Source organism: Lissotriton vulgaris, chromosome 12 (assembly GCF_964263255.1).
Source record: "Lissotriton vulgaris chromosome 12, aLisVul1.2, whole genome shotgun sequence".
Lineage (NCBI taxonomy): Eukaryota > Metazoa > Chordata > Amphibia > Caudata > Salamandridae > Lissotriton > Lissotriton vulgaris.
Genome location: NC_141700.1, coordinates 6,772,316 through 6,791,806, shown reverse-complemented (window position 1 = coordinate 6,791,806; position 19,491 = coordinate 6,772,316). Strand labels below are relative to the sequence as shown.

General features: G+C 64.0%; 1 pseudogene; it reads right to left on the bottom strand.

Annotated features, from left to right (window-relative positions):
• LOC147673024 (uncharacterized) overlaps positions 1-19,491 on the bottom strand; it is a 57,299-nt pseudogene that overhangs the window by 20,143 nt on the left and 17,665 nt on the right.

The window sequence follows — 19,491 nt, the reverse complement described above, 5'->3', positions numbered from 1 at the left end:
CTGAGATCCAAGATGGCCCTTGTCTTTCTTGGGGACCAGAAGTAGTGGGAATAACAACCACGACCTACTTCTGGGACAGGAATGCGCTTGATGGCCCCAATGGCCAAAAGAGCCTAACTTCCTGCTGGAGAAGTGCCAGGTGTTCCTCCAACATGCGGTGGTATTGCGGTGTCATGGATGAATGGGTGGTCTCGAAGGGGAGGGAGTACCCCCTTCGGACAATATGTTAAACCCACCTGTCCGATGTGATGGTGCACCAGTGGGGGAGGTGATGGCGAATCCTGCCGCCCACTGGCGTTTGATGGGCCTGAAAATTCGGACTAGGAAAACTGCTGCCGAGGGAGGGGGTTGGTGGACTGCCCCCCAGAACCACAACTGTTGTTCCCACGTCCCCGGCCGCCCAAAGGTTGGGTAACTTGCTGCGGCCTGTGGCTCTGGGTGGGATGTAGCGGGGCACTACTTCTGTAGCCACGATAGGGGCAAAAAGCAGACTGCGTGGGGCGGGTGGAGAGGCCCAAGGACTTGGCCGATGCCTGTGACATGTGATGTGTGACAGCCATCAAAGGGCATGTCCATCAAAGTGTTCTGGACATCCCCCGAAAGCCTGCTGATTACATCCAGGCATAGCGACGAAGCGCTACCGACGTTGAAATGATCCTGCCCAGAGAGTCGACGATGTCCAGGCCACAACGGATGGCAAACTTCGCTGCATCTCTCCCAGCGGTGACAGCCTGGGAGAGCACTGTCTGGGCTTCCTCCAGGCACTGAGGCAGTATTTGGGTAACCGTATCCCACACAGAGTGGGAATAACGGCCCAAGAGACATGCAGTGTTTACCGACCGCAGTCCTAAGCTGGCGGAAGGCAAAATCTTTTTGCCAAGATGGTCCAGCTTCTTGGATTCAGTTTCCGGTGGTGCGATAGGGAACGAGATTTTGGAAGTAGAGGCTTGGACCACCAAGCTCTCAGGGGTGGGGTGTTGGGAAAGGAAAGTGGGGTCACCTGGGGCCAGGCGGTGACGTTTGGCGATCATCCTATCCACGGGAGCCCCTGTGTTGGGCCTGGAGCAAGTGCCCAAGAGGATGTCAGTGAGGGCCTCATTACACGGAAGCAGAGGCTCCGAAGAGCTCGCCACCGGATGAAGCACCTCTGTCAGGAGGTTAGTCCTAACTGCCATGGAAGGGAGTTTGAGGTTGAGAGTCTCAGCTGCCCTGCACAACACTACTGCGTACGAAGCTCCCTCCTCCGTAGCCACGGTAGGAGGAGACAATATGCCACGGTCAGGGGAGGTGTCCAGACCGCTGACATTCCCCCAGTTCCTCTCTCCAGTCCTGTTCAGATTCTATCTGATCAGCTAAAGGGTCTCAAAGACCCCTCCCAATCCTCATCATCTGGGTGCCAATGTGGCTGAAAGGGGACCCCAGGGGTGAACAGGGGCACAAAAACCCCTCTCTGTGCCGGATCCGGTGTTGGTCGACGTCGTTCCAGCTCCGGGTCCACGTAAGGATGGAGGCAGGGCCGACCGGCGTCGAATGCGGTAATGGTGCCGGAGAAAGCGGCGCCGACGGAGGTGTAGTGAGGTCAACCGGCGCCAATCCGGATCCAGGCCTGGATGCAAGGGGGTCCGCCGTGCCTGAGCCAGCAGCGGACAAGGCCTGGCCCCCAACCAGTTCTGCGGGTCCCGATGTCACTCCAGCGGGTCCGGGCCGCTCAAAGATGGCATGCATCGCCTCATAGAACATACGAAGCTGAGCGGGAGTTGCTCCGGATCCCGGAAAGGGAGGGAAACGTAGAGTCTACTCTTCAGGCTCCGCACGCGGAGCTGCGGGACCACCCGCATCCCTCATCATATCGGGTGACTGACGAGAAGTCTAAGAGACTGTGCTTCTTTGACTTCTTTTTATGCTTCAATTTACCCAACCCTGAGTGCGAAGACTTCGATGACTTGGACGAATGGCGGTGGCTCCACGACCGGTCACTCAAGCTCACTCGCGATCAGGACCTCGAACAGCACAGAGCCGACTGTCGGCGCTCAAGCATCTGTCGGAACTGCTCCTGCAAAGCCTTCGGCGCCACCGACCGGCAGTCGGAGCACAATTTGGGGTCGTGGTCGCGCTCCAGGCAAAAGAGGCACACATGGTGTGGATCCGTCACCGACATCAGTTGGTTACAGGAACCGCATGCCATGAAGCCGGGCATTCATGTGCACCAGTAGTCGAAGACGCAAAAAAGAAGTCGACAAAAGTCGATAAAAAGTCAGTCAAAAAGTGACTGGAGGTACCGCTCTTCCTAGATCTGCGCTGGCTGGCACTGAAAAAGAAAGAACTGACTTCAGCGCACGAGGGCTGCGTCTGAGTAGCTGCTGCAACGTCATCCCGGCAACAAGAAGCTAACGACGGACGAGGAGCCGACCGACGGCACCTTCCGACGCGCAGAGGTACTGCTGACGAAAAAACTTTTCGGATCCAGTCTGACGCCTGGGGGTAATTCTAAGGTAAGGAATCTATAACTAATGTGTTTCTTTCAGATAGATATGTTTAAAGTCGGGATAAAGCGAGAGAGGTGCCTCTAACCCCTGGCGTCCCTGCAGTCAGTCACTAGAGCTGCTATGGAGAACAGGCAGTGTCACTGCTTTGTAGATTTATCTAGCACAACCCTGGCCCAAGGGCAGGATAGCACTTTACAGCAGAACCAGACCACCGTACATTGTTTATAGGCACAGGGCCGTTTCGTTATTTGGGCAGAATCACCGGTTGTTGTGCCATGGCTAGGACTCAAACCTGCCTCCCCATGTTCAAAGCTCATCAGCTCTGACCACTAAGCCACATCTGCAGAGCACAGCATCTGGAGGAGAGCCGTGACCCTGTGTGGCACTTGTATGTCCCACTTCTGCCACTCATAGGCGAGGGACTTTCTGAAGGAAGCTTGTCCACATGAATGGGGGGGTTTCTGGAGAGTGGGGGGCACGGTACAACGTGGCGGGGCCTTTTCCCCATGTCTGGCCTTTGAAACCTGCCGGAGGGTCTTTATCTGTGTCACTGTCCCACTGTCTCCCTCTTGTGCCCATCATTCTGTCCCAGGGCATTGGCGTGCTCCTGTCCTCCTCCAGTGGCTCGGCATCTGTCTCCCTGCCCAATGCCTCTGTCCCAGCGCTCATCATTCCCAGACCCACAATCTGAGCTTCACTACCTGTCCCCGGGGTCCGAGCTTCCTTGGGCCAATGTTTGCACCTCCAGGTGTGTGGCTCTCTCAGTCACAGAGTCTGAGCTTACCTGCCTCGGTGCCTGGGCCTCCCTGGGTGTGGGTCACTGTCCCAGTGCCTGGGCCTCCCTGGATGTGGGTCTCTGGTCTCTGTCTCAGTGCCTGGGCCTCCCTGGGTGTGGGTCTCTCTGCCCCAGTGCCTGGGCTTCCCTGGGTGTGGGTCTCTGTCCCAGTGCCTTGGCTTCCCTGGGTGTGAGTCTCTGTCCCAGTGCCTGGGTGTCCCTGGGTGTGGGTCTCTGTCCCAGTGCCTGGGCCTCCCTGGGTGTGGGTCTCTGTCCCAGTGCTTGGGCCTCCCTGGGTGTGGGTCTCTGTCCCAGTGCTTGGGCCTCCCTGGGTGTAGGTCTCTCTGTCCCAGTGCCTGCCTCCCTGGGTGTGGGTCTCTGTCCCAGTGCCTTGGCCTCCCTGGGTGTGGGTCTCTGTCCCAGTGCCTGGGCTTCCCTGGGTGTGAGTCTCTGTCCCAGTGCCTGGGCCTCCCTGGGTGTGGGTCTCTGTCCCAGTGCCTGGGCCTCCCTGGGTGTGGGTCTCTGTCCCAGTGCCTGGGCCTCCCTGGGTGTGGGTCTCTCTGACCCAGTGCCTGGGCCACCCTGGGTGTGGGTCTCTCTGACCCAGTGCCTGGGCCTCCCTGGGTGTGGGTCTCTGTCCCAGTGCCTGGGCCTCCCTGGGTGTGGGTCTCTGTGTCCCAGTGCCTGGGCCTCCCTGGGTGTGGGTCTCTGCCCCAGTGCCTGGGCCTCCCTGGGTGTGGGTCTCTGTGTCCCAGTGCCTGGGCCTCCCTGGGTATGGGTCTCTGTCCCAGTGCATGGGCTTCCCTGGGTGTGAGTCTCTGTCCCAGTGCCTGGGCCTCCCTGGGTGTGGGTCTCTCTGTCCCAGTGCCTGGGCCTCCCTGGGTGTGGGTCTCTCTGTCCCAGTGCCTGGGCCTCCCTGGGTGTGGGTCTCTGTCCCAGTGCCTGGGCCTCCCTGGGTGTGGGTCTCTCTGTCCCAGTGCCTGGGCCTCCCTGGGTGTGGGTCTCTGTCCCAGTGCCTGGGCCTCCCTGGGTGTGGGTCTCTGTCCCAGTGCCTGGGCCTCCCTGGGTGTGAGTCTCTGTCCCAGTGCCTGGGCCTCCCTGGGTGTGGGTGTCTCTGTCCCAGTGCCTGGGCCTCCCTGGGTGTAGGTGTCCCTGCCCCAGTGCCTGGGCCTCCCTGGGTGTGGGTCTCTCTGACCCAGTGCCTGGGCCTCCCTGGGTGTGGGTCTCTGTGTCCCAGTGCCTGGGCCTCCCTGCGTGTGGGTCTCTGTCCCAGTGCCTGGGCCTCCCTGGGTGTGGGTCTCTGTCCCAGTGCCTGGTCCTCCCTGGGTGTGGGTCTCTCTGTCCCAGTGCCTGGGTGTGGGTCTCTGTCCCAGTGCCTGGGCCTACCTGGGTGTGGGTCTCTGTCCCAGTGCCTGGGCCTCCCTGGGTGTGGGTCTCTGTCCCAGTGCCTGGGCCTCCCTGGGTGTGGGTCTCTCTGTCCCAGTGCCTGGGCCTCCCTGGGTGTGGGTCTCTGTCCCAGTGCCTGGGCCTCCCTGGGTGTGGGTCTCTGTCCCAGTGCCTGGGCCTCCCTGGGTGTGAGTCTCTGTCCCAGTGCCCGGGCCTCCCTGGGTGTGGGTCTCTGTCCCAGTGCCTGGGCCTCCCTGGGTGTGGGTCTCTCTGTCCCAGTGCCTGGGCCTCCCTGGGTGTGGGTCTCTGTCCCAGTGCCTGGTCCTCCCTGGGTGTGGGTCTCTCTGTCCCAGTGCCTGGGCCTCCCTGGGTGTGGGTCTCTGTCCCAGTGCCTGGGCCTCCCTGGGTGTGGGTCTCTGTCCCAGTGCCTGGGCCTCCCTGGGTGTGGGTCTCTGTCCCAGTGCCTGGGCCTCCCTGGGTGTGGGTCTCTGTCCCAGTGCCTGGGCCTCCCTGGGTGTGGGTCTCTGTCCCAGTGCCTGGGCCTCCCTGGGTGTGGGTCTCTGTCCCAGTGCCTGGGCCTCCCTGGGTGTGGGTCTCTGTCCCAGTGCCTGGGCCTCCCTGGGTGTGAGTCTCTGTCCCAGTGCCTGGGCCTCCCTGGGTGTGGGTGTCTCTGTCCCAGTGCCTGGGCCTCCCTGGGTGTAGGTGTCCCTGCCACAGTGCCTGGGCCTCCCTGGGTGTGGGTCTCTGTGTCCCAGTGCCTGGGCCTCCCTGGGTGTGGGTCTCTGTCCCAGTGCCTGGGCCTCCCTGGGTGTGGGTCTCTGTCCCAGTGCCTAGGCCTCCCTGGGTGTGGGTCTCTGTCCCAGTGCCTGGGCCTCCCTGGGTGTGGGTCTCTGTCCCAGTGCCTGGGCCTCCCTGGGTGTGGGTCTCTGTCCCAGTGCCTGGGCCTCCCTGGGTGTGAGTCTCTGTCCCAGTGCCTGGGCCTCCCTGGGTGTGGGTGTCTCTGTCCCAGTGCCTGGGCCTCCCTGGGTGTAGGTGTCCCTGCCACAGTGCCTGGGCCTCCCTGGGTGTGGGTCTCTGTGTCCCAGTGCCTGGGCCTCCCTGGGTGTGGGTCTCTGTCCCAGTGCCTGGGCCTCCCTGGGTGTGGGTCTCTGTCCCAGTGCCTAGGCCTCCCTGGGTGTTGGTCTCTGTCCCAGTGCCTGGGGCTCCCTGGGTGTGGGTCTCTGTCCCAGTGCCTGGGCCTCCCTGGGTGTGGGTCTCTCTGACCCAGTGCCTGGGCCTCCCTGGGTGTGGGTCTCTGTGTCCCAGTGCCTGGGCCTCCCTGGGTGTGGGTCTCTGTCCCAGTGCCTGGGCCTCCCTGGGTGTGGGTCTCTGTCCCAGTGCCTGGGCCTCCCTGGGTGTGGGTCTCTGTCCCAGTGCCTGGGCCTCCCTGGGTGTGGGTCTCTCTGTCCCAGTGCCTGGGCCTCCCTGGGTGTGGGTCTCTCTCTCCCCGTGCCTGGGCCTCCCTGGGTGTGGGTCTCTCTGTCCCAGTGCCTGGGCCTCCCTTGGTGTGGGTCTCTCTGACCCAGTGCCTGGGCCTCCCTGGGTGTGGGTCTCTGTCCCAGTGCCTGGGCCTCCCTGGGTGTGGGTCTCTGTCCCAGTGCCTGGGCCTCCCTGGGTGTGGGTCTCTCTGTCCCAGTGCCTGGGCCTCCCTGGGTGTGGGTCTCTCTCTCCCCGTGCCTGGGCCTCCCTGGGTGTGGGTCTCTCTGTCCCAGTGCCTGGGCCTCCCTTGGTGTGGGTCTCTCTGACCCAGTGCCTGGGCCTCCCTGGGTGTGGGTCACTGTCCCAGTGCCTGGGCCTCCCTGGGTGTGGGTCTCTGGTCTCTGTCTCAGTGCCTGGGCCTCCCTGGGTGTGGGTCTCTCTGCCCCAGTGCCTGGGCTTCCCTGGGTGTGGGTCTCTGTCCCAGTGCCTTGGCTTCCCTGGGTGTGAGTCTCTGTCCCAGTGCCTGGGCCTCCCTGGGTGTGGGTCTCTGTCCCAGTGCCTGGGCCTCCCTGGGTGTGGGTCTCTGTCCTAGTGCTTGGGCCTCCCTGGGTGTGGGTCTCTGTCCCAGTGCTTGGGCCTCCCTGGGTGTAGGTCTCTCTGTCCCAGTGCCTGCCTCCCTGGGTGTGGGTCTCTGTCCCAGTGCCTTGGCCTCCCTGGGTGTGGGTCTCTGTCCCAGTGCCTGGGCTTCCCTGGGTGTGAGTCTCTGTCCCAGTGCCTGGGCCTCCCTGGGTGTGGGTCTCTGTCCCAGTGCCTGGGCCTCCCTGGGTGTGGGTCTCTGTCCCAGTGCCTGGGCCTCCCTGGGTGTGGGTCTCTGTCCCAGTGCCTGGGCCTCCCTGGGTGTGGGTCTCTCTGACCCAGTGCCTGGGCCTCCCTGGGTGTGGGTCTCTGTCCCAGTGCCTGGGCCTCCCTGGGTGTGGGTTTCTCTGTCCCAGTGCCTGGGCCTCCCTGGGTGTGGGTCTCTGTGTCCCAGTGCCTGGGCCTCCCTGGGTGTGGGTCTCTGGCCCAGTGCCTGGGCCTCCCTGGGTGTGGGTCTCTGTGTCCCAGTGCCTGGGCCTCCCTGGGTATGGGTCTCTGTCCCAGTGCATGGGCTTCCCTGGGTGTGAGTCTCTGTCCCAGTGCCTGGGCCTCCCTGGGTGTGGGTCTCTGTCCCAGTGCCTGGGCCTCCCTGGGTGTGGGTCTCTCTGTCCCAGTGCCTGGGCCTCCCTGGGTGTGGGTCTCTGTCCCAGTGCCTGGGCCTCCCTGGGTGTGGGTCTCTGTCCCAGTGCCTGGGCCTCCCTGGGTGTGGGTCTCTCTGTCCCAGTGCCTGGGCCTCCCTGGGTGTGGGTCTCTGTCCCAGTGCCTGGGCCTCCCTGGGTGTGGGTCTCTGTCCCAGTGCCTGGGCCTCCCTGGGTGTGAGTCTCTGTCCCAGTGCCTGGGCCTCCCTGGGTGTGGGTGTCTCTGTCCCAGTGCCTGGGCCTCCCTGGGTGTAGGTGTCCCTGCCCCAGTGCCTGGGCCTCCCTGGGTGTGGGTCTCTCTGACCCAGTGCCTGGGCCTCCCTGGGTGTGGGTCTCTCTGACCCAGTGCCTGGGCTTCCCTGGGTGTGGGTCTCTGTGTCCCAGTGCCTGGGCCTCCCTGCGTGTGGGTCTCTGTCCCAGTGCCTGGTCCTCCCTGGGTGTGGGTCTCTGTCCCAGTGCCTGGTCCTCCCTGGGTGTGGGTCTCTCTGTCCCAGTGCCTGGGCCTCCCTGGGTGTGGGTCTCTGTCCCGGTGCCTGGGCCTCCCTGGGTGTGGGTCTCTGTCCCAGTGCCTGGGCCTCCCTGGGTGTGGGTCTCTGTCCCAGTGCCTGGGCCTCCCTGGGTGTGGGTCTCTCTGTCCCAGTGCCTGGGCCTCCCTGGGTGTGGGTCTCTGTCCCAGTGCCTGGGCCTCCCTGGGTGTGGGTCTCTGTCCCAGTGCCTGGGCCTCCCTGGGTGTGAGTCTCTGTCCCAGTGCCCGGGCCTCCCTGGGTGTGGGTCTCTGTCCCAGTGCCTGGGCCTCCCTGGGTGTGGGTCTCTCTGTCCCAGTGCCTGGGCCTCCCTGGGTGTGGGTCTCTGTCCCAGTGCCTGGTCCTCCCTGGGTGTGGGTCTCTCTGTCCCAGTGCCTGGGCCTCCCTGGGTGTGGGTCTCTGTCCCAGTGCCTGGGCCTCCCTGGGTGTGGGTCTCTGTCCCCGTGCCTGGGCCTCCCTGGGTGTGGATCTCTGTCCCAGTGCCTGGGCCTCCCTGGGTGTGGGTCTCTCTGTCCCAGTGCCTGGGCCTCCCTGGGTGTGGGTCTCTGTCCCAGTGCCTGGGCCTCCCTGGGTGTGGGTCTCTGTCCCAGTGCCTGGGCCTCCCTGGGTGTGAGTCTCTGTCCCAGTGCCTGGGCCTCACTGGGTGTGGGTGTCTCTGTCCCAGTGCCTGGGCCTCCCTGGGTGTAGGTGTCCCTGCCCCAGTGCCTGGGCCTCCCTGGGCGTGGGTCTCTATGTCCCAGTGCCTGGGCCTCCCTGGGTGTGGGTCTCTGTCCCAGTGCCTGGGCCTCCCTGGGTGTGGGTCTCTGTCCCAGTGCCTGGGGCTCCCTGCGTGTGGGTCTCTGTCCCAGTGCCTGGGCCTCCCTGGGTGTGGGTCTCTCTGTCCCAGTGCCTGGGCCTCCCTTGGTGTGGGTCTCTCTGACCCAGTGCCTGGGCCTCCCTGGGTGTGGGTCTCTGTGTCCCAGTGCCTGGGCCTCCCTGGGTGTGGGTCTCTGTCCCAGTGCCTGGGCCTCCCTGGGTGTGGGTCTCTGTCCCAGTGCCTGGGCCTCCCTGGGTGTGGGTCTCTGTCCCAGTGCCTGGGCCTCCCTGGGTGTGGGTCTCTGTCCCAGTGCCTGGGCCTCCCTGGGTGTGGGTCTCTGTCCCAGTGCCTGGGCCTCCCTGGGTGTGGGTCTCTCTGTCCCAGTGCCTGGGCCTCCCTGGGTGTGGGTCTCTCTCTCCCCGTGCCTGGGCCTCCCTGGATGTGGGTCTCTCTGTCCCAGTGCCTGGGCCTCCCTTGGTGTGGGTCTCTCTGACCCAGTGCCTGGGCCTCCCTGGGTGTGGGTCTCTGTCCCAGTGCCTGGGCCTCCCTGGGTGTGGGTCTCTGTCCCAGTGCCTGGGCCTCCATGGGTGTGGGTCTCTCTGTCCCAGTGCCTGGGCCTCCCTGGGTGTGGGTCTCTCTCTCCCCGTGCCTGGGCCTCCCTCGGTGTGGGTCTCTCTGTCCCAGTGCCTGGGCCTCCCTTGGTGTGGGTCTCTCTGACCCAGTGCCTGGGCCTCCCTGGGTGTGGGTCTCTGTGTCCCAGTGCCTGGGCCTCCCTGGGTGTGGGTCTCTGTCCCAGTGCCTGGTCCTCCCTGGGTGTGGGTCTCTGTCCCAGTGCCTGGGCCTCCCTGGGTCTGGGTGTCTCTGCCCCAGTGCCCGGGCCTCCCTATCTCGGACTCTGACCTTCCCTGCCCCTGGGTGATGGTCTTGTTGTCCCAGTGTCCTGTTCTCCTTGCTCCGTGGCTTTCTTTTGCATCCGCGGAATCGGCTTCTCTGCCGCAGAGTTTGTTTACTTGCCCTGTGTCTGTGCTTCCCTGTCCAGGTGTCTGCTGTCTCCTGTCCGAGAATCAGTGTCTCCCTGTCCCAGAGTCCGTCCCATCCAAAGCCTGCCCTGTCCCAGCCTGCAGACTGGGGTCGGGGTGTGTGCTGGAGCCCTCTAGGGAGGGCGGGCCGCTGCCCCAGAACACACCCAGTGCCATTGGCTGTGGTATAGTGTTCTCCACGGACTTGTGCTCTTAAGGACTTGTTAGATGTGTTTCTTGTGTGTCTGCTGTCAGTGACTGTGCTGTGTACCCCACTCTCCATATAGGTGGTGTTTGTGCTTGGTGTGTTTTTCTGTGTTTGTGTGTCTCCGCTCAGGTGTGCTGTGCACCCCTCTCCGTGTCCCCGCTGCTCCCACGCAGGTGTCACGCCACAGCCTCCTGTAGGTGGTGTTTGTGTGTCTCCGCTCAGGTGTGCTGTGCACCCCTCTCCGTGTCCCCGCTGCTCCTACGCAGGTGTCACGCCGCAGCCTCCTGTAGGTGGTGTTTGTGTGTCTCCGCTCAGGTGTGCTGTGCACCCCTCTCCGTGTCCCCGCTGCTCCTACGCAGGTGTCACGCCGCAGCCTCCTGTAGGTGGTGTTTGTGTGTCTCCGCTCAGGTGTGCTGTGCACCCCTCTCCGTGTCCCCGCTGCTCCTACGCAGGTGTCACGCCGCAGCCTCCTGTAGGTGGTGTTTGTGTGTCTCCGCTCAGGTGTGCTGTGCACCCCTCTCCATGTCCCAGCGGCTCCCACGCAGGTGTCACGCTGCAGCCTCCTGTAGGTGGTGTTTATGTCTCCGCTCAGGTGTGCTGTGCACCCCTCTCCGTGTCCCCGCTGCTCCCACGCAGGTGTCACGCCGCAGCCTTCTGTAGGTGGTGTTTGTGTGTCTCCACTCAGGTGTGCTGTGCACCCCTCTCCGTGTCCCCGCTGCTCCCACGCAGGTGTCACGCTGCAGCCTCCTGTAGGTGGTGTTTATGTCTCCGCTCAGGTGTGCTGTGCACCCCTCTCCGTGTCCCCGCTGCTCCCACGCAGGTGTCACGCCGCAGCCTTCTGTAGGTGGTGTTTGTGTGTCTCCACTCAGGTGTGCTGTGCACCCCTCTCCGTGTCCCCGCTGCTCCCACGCAGGTGTCACGCCGCAGCCTCCTGTAGGTGGTGTTTATGTCTCCGCTCAGGTGTGCTGTGCACCCCTCTCCGTGTCCCCGCTGCTCCCACGCAGGTGTCACGCCGCAGCCTTCTATAGGTGGTGTTTGTGTCTCCGCTCAGGTGTGCTGTGCACCCCTCTCCTTGTCCCCGCTGCTCCCACGCAGGTGTCATGCCGCAGCCTCCTGTAGGTGGTGTTTGTGTCTCCGCTCAGGTGTGCTGTGCACCCCTCTCCGTGTCCCCGCTGCTCCCACGCAGGTGTCACGCCGCAGCCTCCTGTAGGTGGTGTTTGTGTGTCTCTGCTCAGGTGTGCTGTGCACCCCTCTCCTTGTCCCCGCTGCTCCCACGCAGGTGTCACGCCGCAGCCTCCTGTAGGTGGTGTTTGTGTCTCCGCTCAGGTGTGCTGTGCACCCCTCTCCGTGTCCCCGCTGCTCCTACGCAGGTGTCACGCCGCAGCCTCCTGTAGGTGGTGTTTGTGTGTCTCCGCTCAGGTGTGCTGTGCACCCCTCTCCTTGTCCCCGCTGCTCCCACGCAGGTGTCACGCCGCAGCCTCCTGTAGGTGGTGTTTGTGTGTCTCCGCTCAGGTGTGCTGTGCACCCCTCTCCATGTCCCAGCGGCTCCCACGCAGGTGTCACGCCGCAGCCTCCTGTAGGTGGTGTTTGTGTCTCCGCTCAGGTGTGCTGTGCACCCCTCTCCGTGTCCCCGCTGCTCCTACGCAGGTGTCACGCCGCAGCCTCCTGTAGGTGGTGTTTGTGTCTCCGCTCAGGTGTGCTGTGCACCCCTCTCCGTGTCCCCGCTGCTCCTACGCAGGTGTCACGCCGCAGCCTCCTGTAGGTGGTGTTTGTGTCTCCGCTCAGGTGTGCTGTGCACCCCTCTCCGTGTCCCCGCTGCTCCCACGCAGGTGTCACGCCGCAGCCTCCTGTAGGTGGTGTTTGTGTGTCTCCGCTCAGGTGTGCTGTGCACCCCTCTCCGTGTCCCCGATGCTCCCACGCAGGTGTCACGCCGCAGCCTCCTGTAGGTGGTGTTTGTGTGTCTCCGCTCAGGTGTGCTGTGCACCCCTCTCCTTGTCCCCGCTGCTCCCACGCAGGTGTCACGCCGCAGCCTCCTGTAGGTGGTGTTTGTGTCTCCGCTCAGGTGTGCTGTGCACCCCTCTCCGTGTCCCCGCTGCTCCTACGCAGGTGTCACGCCGCAGCCTCCTGTAGGTGGTGTTTGTGTCTCCGCTCAGGTGTGCTGTGCACCCCTCTCAGTGTCCCCGCTGCTCCTACGCAGGTGTCACGCCGCAGCCTCTTGTAGGTGGTGTTTGTGTGTCTCCGCTCAGGTGTGCTGTGCACCCCTCTCCGTGTCCCCGCTGCTCCTACGCAGGTGTCACGCCGCAGCCTTCTGTAGGTGGTGTTTGTGTCTCCGCTCAGGTGTGCTGTGCACCCCTCTCCGTGTCCCCGCTGCTCCTACGCAGGTGTCACGCCGCAGCCTCCTGTAGGTGGTGTTTGTGTGTCTCCGCTCAGGTGTGCTGTGCACCCCTCTCCGTGTCCCCGCTGCTCCCACGCAGGTGTCACGCCGCAGCCTCTTGTAGGTGGTGTTTGTGTGTCTCCGCTCAGGTGTGCTATGCACCCCTCTCCGTGTCCCCGCTGCTCCTACGCAGGTGTCACGCCGGAGCCTCCTGTAGGTGGTGTTTGTGTGTCTCCGCTCAGGTGTGCTGTGCACCCCTCTCCGTGTCCCCGCTGCTCCCACGCAGGTGTCACGCCGCAGCCTTCTGTAGGTGGTGTTTGTGTCTCCGCTCAGGTGTGCTGTGCACCCCTCTCCGTGTCCCCGCTGCTCCTACGCAGGTGTCACGCCGCAGCCTCTTGTAGGTGGTGTTTGTGTCTCCGCTCAGGTGTGCTGTGCACCCCTCTCCGTGTCCCCGCTGCTCCCACGCAGGTGTCACGCCGGAGCCTCCTGTAGGTGGTGTTTGTGTGTCTCCGCTCAGGTGTGCTGTGCACCCCTCTCCGTGTTCCCGCTGCTCCCACGCAGGTGTCACGCCGGAGCCTCTTGTAGGTGGTGTTTGTGTGTCTCCGCTCAGGTGTGCTGTGCACCCCTCTCCGTGTCCCCGCTGCTCCTACGCAGGTGTCACGCCGCAGCCTCCTGTAGGTGGTGTCTGTGTGTCTCCGCTCAGGTGTGCTGTGCACCCCTCTCCGTGTCCCCGCTGCTCCCACGCAGGTGTCACGCCGCAGCCTCCTGTAGGTGGTGTTTGTGTCTCCGCTCAGGTGTGCTGTGCACCCCTCTCCGTGTCCCCGCTGCTCCCACGCAGGTGTCACGCCGGAGCCTCCTGTAGGTGGTGTTTGTGTGTCTCCGCTCAGGTGTGCTGTGCACCCCTCTCCGTGTCCCCGCTGCTCCCACGCAGGTGTCACGCCGCAGCCTCTAGTAGGTGGTGTTTGTGTGTCTCCGCTCAGGTGTGCTGTGCACCCCTCTCCATGTCCCCGCTGCTCCTACGCAGGTGTCACGCCGCAGCCTCCTGTAGGTGGTGTTTGTGTGTCTCCGCTCAGATGTGCTGTGCACCCCTCTCCGTGTCCCCGCTGCTCCTACGCAGGTGTCACGCCGCAGCCTCTTGTAGGTGGTGTTTGTGTCTCTGCTCAGGTGTGCTGTGCACCCCTCTCCGTGTCCCCGCTGCTCCTACGCAGGTGTCACGCCGCAGCCTCCTGTAGGTGGTGTTTGTGTCTCCGCTCAGGTGTGCTGTGCACCCCTCTCCGTGCCCCCGCTGCTCCTACGCAGGTGTCACGCCGCAGCCTCCTGTAGGTGGTGTTTGTGTCTCCGCTCAGGTGTGCTGTGCACCCCTCTCTGTGTCCCCGCTGCTCCCACGCAGGTGTCACGCCGCAGCCTCTTGTAGGTGGTGTTTGTGTGTCTCCGCTCAGGTGTGCTGTGCACCCCTCTCCATGTCCCCGCTGCTCCCACGCAGGTGTCACGCCGGAGCCTCCTGTAGGTGGTGTTTGTGTGTCTCCGCTCAGGTGTGCTGTGCACCCCTCTCCGTGTCCCAGCGGCTCCCACACAGGTGTCACGCCGCAGCCTTCTGTAGGTGGTGTTTGTGTCTCCGCTCAGGTGTGCTGTGCACCCCTCTCCGTGTCCCCGCTGCTCCTACGCAGGTGTCACGCCGCAGCCTCCTGTAGGTGGTGTTTATGTCTCCGCTCAGGTGTGCTGTGCACCCCTCTCCGTGTCCCCGCTGCTCCCACGCAGGTGTCACGCCGGAGCCTCCTGTAGGTGGTGTTTGTGTGTCTCCGCTCAGGTGTGCTGTGCACCCCTCTCCGTGTCCCCGCTGCTCCCACGCAGGTGTCACGCCGCAGCCTTCTGTAGGTGGTGTTTGTGTCTCCGCTCAGGTGTGCTGTGCACCCCTCTCCGTGTCCCCGCTGCTCCTACGCAGGTGTCACGCCGCAGCCTCTTGTAGGTGGTGTTTGTGTCTCCGCTCAGGTGTGCTGTGCACCCCTCTCCGTGTCCCCGCTGCTCCCACGCAGGTGTCACGCCGCAGCCTCCTGTAGGTGGTGTTTGTGTGTCTCCGCTCAGGTGTGCTGTGCACCCCTCTCCATGTCCCCGCTGCTCCCACGCAGGTGTCACGCCGCAGCCTCCTGTAGGTGGTGTTTGTGTGTCTCCGCTCAGGTGTGCTGTGCACCCCTCTCCGTGTCCCCACTGCTCCCACGCTGGTGTCACGCCGCAGCCTCCTGTAGGTGGTGTTTGTGTGTCTCCGCTCAGGTGTGCTGTGCACCCGTCTCCGTGTCCCCGCTGCTCCTACGCAGGTGTCACGCCGCAGCCTCCTGTAGGTGGTGTTTGTGTGTCTCCGCTCAGGTGTGCTGTGCACCCCTCTCCGTGTCCCCGCTGCTCCCACGCAGGTGTCACGCCACAGCCTCCTGTAGGTGGTGTTTGTGTGTCTCCGCTCAGGTGTGCTGTGCACCCCTCTCCGTGTCCCCGCTGCTCCCACGCAGGTGTCACGCCGCAGCCTTCTATAGGTGGTGTTTGTGTCTCCGCTCAGGTGTGCTGTGCACCCCTCTCCTTGTCCCCGCTGCTCCCACGCAGGTGTCATGCCGCAGCCTCCTGTAGGTGGTGTTTGTGTCTCCGCTCAGGTGTGCTGTGCACCCCTCTCCGTGTCCCCGCTGCTCCCACGCAGGTGTCACGCCGCAGCCTCCTGTAGGTGGTGTTTGTGTGTCTCCGCTCAGGTGTGCTGTGCACCCGTCTCCGTGTCCCCGCTGCTCCCACGCAGGTGTCACGCCGCAGCCTCCTGTAGGTGGTGTTTGTGTGTCTCCGCTCAGGTGTGCTGTGCACCCCTCTCCGTGTCCCCGCTGCTCCCACGCAGGTGTCACGCCGCAGCCTTCTATAGGTGGTGTTTGTGTCTCCGCTCAGGTGTGCTGTGCACCCGTCTCCGTGTCCCCGCTGCTCCCACGCAGGTGTCACGCCGCAGCCTCCTGTAGGTGGTGTTTGTGTGTCTCCGCTCAGGTGTGCTGTGCACCCCTCTCCGTGTCCCCGCTGCTCCCACGCAGGTGTCACGCCGCAGCCTCCTGTAGGTGGTGTTTGTGTGTCTCCGCTCAGGTGTGCTGTGCACCCCTCTCCGTGTCCCAGCGGCTCCCACGCAGGTGTCACGCCGCAGCCTCCTGTAGGTGGTGTTTGTGTGTCTCCGCTCAGGTGTGCTGTGCACCCCTCTCCGTGTCCCCGCTGCTCCCACGCAGGTGTCACACCGCAGCCTTCTGTAGGTGGTGTTTGTGTCTCCGCTCAGGTGTGCTGTGCACCCCTCTCCGTGTCCCCGCTGCTCCCACGCAGGTGTCACGCCGCAGCCTTCTGTGGGTGGTGTTTGTGTGTCTCCGCTCAGGTGTGCTGTGCAGCCCTCTCCGTGTCCCTGCTGCTCCTACGCAGGTTTCACGCCGCAGCCTCCTGTAGGTGGTGTTTGTGTGTCTCCACTCAGGTGTGCTGTGCACCCCTCTCCGTGTCCCCGCTGCTCCCACGCAGGTGTCACGCCGCAGCCTCCTGTAGGTGGTGTTTGTGTGTCTCCGCTCAGGTGTGCTGTGCACCCCTCTCCGTGTCCCCGCTGCTCCCACGCAGGTGTCACGCTGCAGCCTCCTGTAGGTGGTGTTTGTGTGTCTCCGCTCAGGTGTGCTGTGCACCCCTCTCCGTGTCCCCACTGCTCCTACGCAGGTGTCACGCCGCAGCCTCCTGTAGGTGGTGTTTGTGTGTCTCCGCTCAGGTGTGCTGTGCACCCCTCTCCGTGTCCCCGCTGCTCCCACGCAGGTGTCACGCTGCAGCCTCCTGTAGGTGGTGTTTGTGTGTCTCCGCTCAGGTGTGCTGTGCACCCCTCTCCGTGTCCCCGCTGCTCCCACGCAGGTGTCACGCCGCAGCCTCCTGTAGGTGGTGTTTGTGTGTCTCCGCTCAGGTGTGCTGTGCACCCCTCTCCGTGTCCCCACTGCTCCCACGCAGGTGTCATGCCGCAGCCTCCTGTAGGTGGTGTTTGTGTGTCTCCGCTCAGGTGTGCTGTGCACCCCTCTCCGTGTCCCCGCTGCTCCCACGCAGGTGTCATGCCGCAGCCTCCTGTAGGTGGTGTTTGTGCTTGGTGTGTTGCTTTGTGTGTTTTTGTGTGTCTCCGCTCAGGTGTGCTGTGCACCCCTCTCCGTGTCCCCGCTGCTCCCACGCAGGTGTCACGCCGCAGCCTCTTGTAGGTGGTGTTTGTGTGTCTCCGCTCAGGTGTGCTGTGCACCCCTCTCCGTGTCCCCGCTGCTCCCACGCAGGTGTCACGCCGCAGCCTCCTGTAGGTGGTGTTGGTGCTTGGTGTGTTTCTCTGTGTTTGTGTGTCTCTGCTCAGGTGTGCTGTGCACCCCTCTCCGTGTCCCAGCGGCTCCCACGCAGGTGTCACGCCGCAGCCTCCTGTAGGTGGTGTTTGTGTGTCTCCGCTCAGGTGTGCTGTGCACCCCTTTCCTTGTCCCCGCTGCTCCCACGCAGGTGTCACGCCGCAGCCTCCTGTAGGTGGTGTTTGTTAGTCTCCGCTCAGGTGTGCTGTGCACCCCTCTCCGTGTCCCCGCTGCTCCCACGCAGGTGTCACGCCGCAGCCTCCTGTAGGTGGTGTTTGTGTGTCTCCGCTCAGGTGTGCTGTGCACCCCTCTCCTTGTCCCCGCTGCTCCCACGCAGGTGTCATGCCGCAGCCTCCTGTAGGTGGTGTTTGTGTGTCTCCGCTCAGGTGTGCTGTGCACCCCTCTCCATGTCCCCGCTGCTCCCACGCAGGTGTCACGCCGCAGCCTCCTGTAGGTGGTGTTTGTGTGTCTCCGCTCAGGTGTGCTGTGCACCCCTCTCCATGTCCCCGCTGCTCCTACGCAGGTGTCACGCCGCAGCCTCTTGTAGGTGGTGTTTGTGTGTCTCCGCTCAGGTGTGCTGTGCACCCCTCTCCGTGTCCCCGCTGCTCCCACGCAGGTGTCACGCCGCAGCCTCCTGTAGGTGGTGTTTGTGTGTCTCCGCTCAGGTGTGCTGTGCACCCCTCTCCATGTCCCCGCTGCTCCTACGCAGGTGTCACGCCGCAGCCTCTTGTAGGTGGTGTTTGTGTGTCTCCGCTCAGGTGTGCTGTGCACCCCTCTCCTTGTCCCCGCTGCTCCCACGCAGGTGTCACGCCGCAGCCTCCTGTAGGTGGTGTTTGTGTCTCCGCTCAGGTGTGCTGTGCACCCCTCTCCGTGTCCCCGCTGCTCCTACGCAGGTGTCACGCCGCAGCCTCCTGTAGGTGGTGTTTGTGTCTCCGCTCAGGTGTGCTGTGCACCCCTCTCCGTGTCCCCGCTGCTCCCACGTAGGTGTCACGCCGGAGCCTCCTGTAGGTAGTGTTTGTGTGTCTCCGCTCAGGTGTGCTGTGCACCCCTCTCCGTGTCCCCGCTGCTCCTACGCAGGTGTCACGCCGCAGCCTCTTGTAGGTGGTGTTTGTGTGTCTCCGCTCAGGTGTGCTGTGCACCCCTCTCCATGTCCCCGCTGCTCCCACGCAGGTGTCACGCCGCAGCCTCTTGTAGGTGGTGTTTGTGTGTCTCCGCTCAGGTGTGCTGTGCACCCCTCTCCATGTCCCCGCTGCTCCTACGCAGGTGTCACGCCGCAGCCTCTTGTAGGTGGTGTTTGTGTGTCTCCGCTCAGGTGTGCTGTGCACCCCTCTCCGTGTCCCCGCTGCTCCCACGCAGGTGTCACGCCGCAGCCTTCTGTAGGTGGTGTTTGTGTCTCCGCTCAGGTGTGCTGTGCACCCCTCTCCGTGTCCCCGCTGCTCCTACGCAGGTGTCACGCCGCAGCCTCCTGTAGGTGGTGTTTGTGTCTCCGCTCAGGTGTGCTGTGCACCCCTCTCCGTGTCCCCGCTGCTCCTACGCAGGTGTCACGCCGCAGCCTCTTGTAGGTGGTGTTTGTGTCTCCGCTCAGGTGTGCTGTGCACCCCTCTCCGTGTCCCCGCTGCTCCTACGCAGGTGTCACGCCGCAGCCTTCTGTAGGTGGTGTTTGTGTCTCCGCTCAGGTGTGCTGTGCACCCCTCTCCGTGTCCCCGCTGCTCCTACGCAGGTGTCACGCCGCAGCCTCCTGTAGGTGGTGTTTGTGTGTCTCCGCTCAGGTGTGCTGTGCACCCCTCTCCGTGTCCCCGCTGCTCCTACGCAGGTGTCACGCCGCAGCCTCCTGTAGGTAGTGTTTGTGTGTCTCCGCTCAAGTGTGCTGTGCACCCCTCTCCATGTCCCCGCTGCTCCTACGCAGGTGTCACGCCGCAGCCTCTTTTAGGTGGTGTTTGTGTGTCTCCGCTCAGGTGTGCTGTGCACCCCTTTCCGTGTCCCCGCTGCTCCCACGCAGGTGTCACGCCGCAGCCTCCTGTAGGTGGTGTTTGTGCTTGGTGTGTTTCTCTGTGTTTGTGTGTCTCCGCTCAGGTGTGCTGTGCACCCCTCTCCGTGTCCCAGCGGCTCCCACGCAGGTGTCACGCCGCAGCCTCCTGTAGGTGGTGTTTGTGTGTCTCCGCTCAGGTGTGCTGTGCACCCCTTTCCTTGTCCCCGCTGCTCCCACGCAGGTGTCACGCCGCAGCCTCCTGTAGGTGGTGTTTGTTAGTCTCCGCTCAGGTGTGCTGTGCACCCCTCTCCGTGTCCCCGCTGCTCCCACGCAGGTGTCACGCCGCAGCCTCCTGTAGGTGGTGTTTGTGTGTCTCCGCTCAGGTGTGCTGTGCACCCCTCTCCTTGTCCCCGCTGCTCCCACGCAGGTGTCATGCCGCAGCCTCCTGTAGGTGGTGTTTGTGTGTCTCCGCTCAGGTGTGCTGTGCACCCCTCTCCATGTCCCCGCTGCTCCCACGCAGGTGTCACGCCGCAGCCTCCTGTAGGTGGTGTTTGTGTGTCTCCGCTCAGGTGTGCTGTGCACCCCTCTCCATGTCCCCGCTGCTCCTACGCAGGTGTCACGCCGCAGCCTCTTGTAGGTGGTGTTTGTGTGTCTCCGCTCAGGTGTGCTGTGCACCCCTCTCCGTGTCCCCGCTGCTCCCACGCAGGTGTCACGCCGCAGCCTTCTGTAGGTGGTGTTTGTGTCTCCGCTCAGGTGTGCTGTGCACCCCTCTCCGTGTCCCCGCTGCTCCTACGCAGGTGTCACGCCGCAGCCTCCTGTAGGTGGTGTTTGTGTCTCCGCTCAGGTGTGCTGTGCACCCCTCTCCGTGTCCCCGCT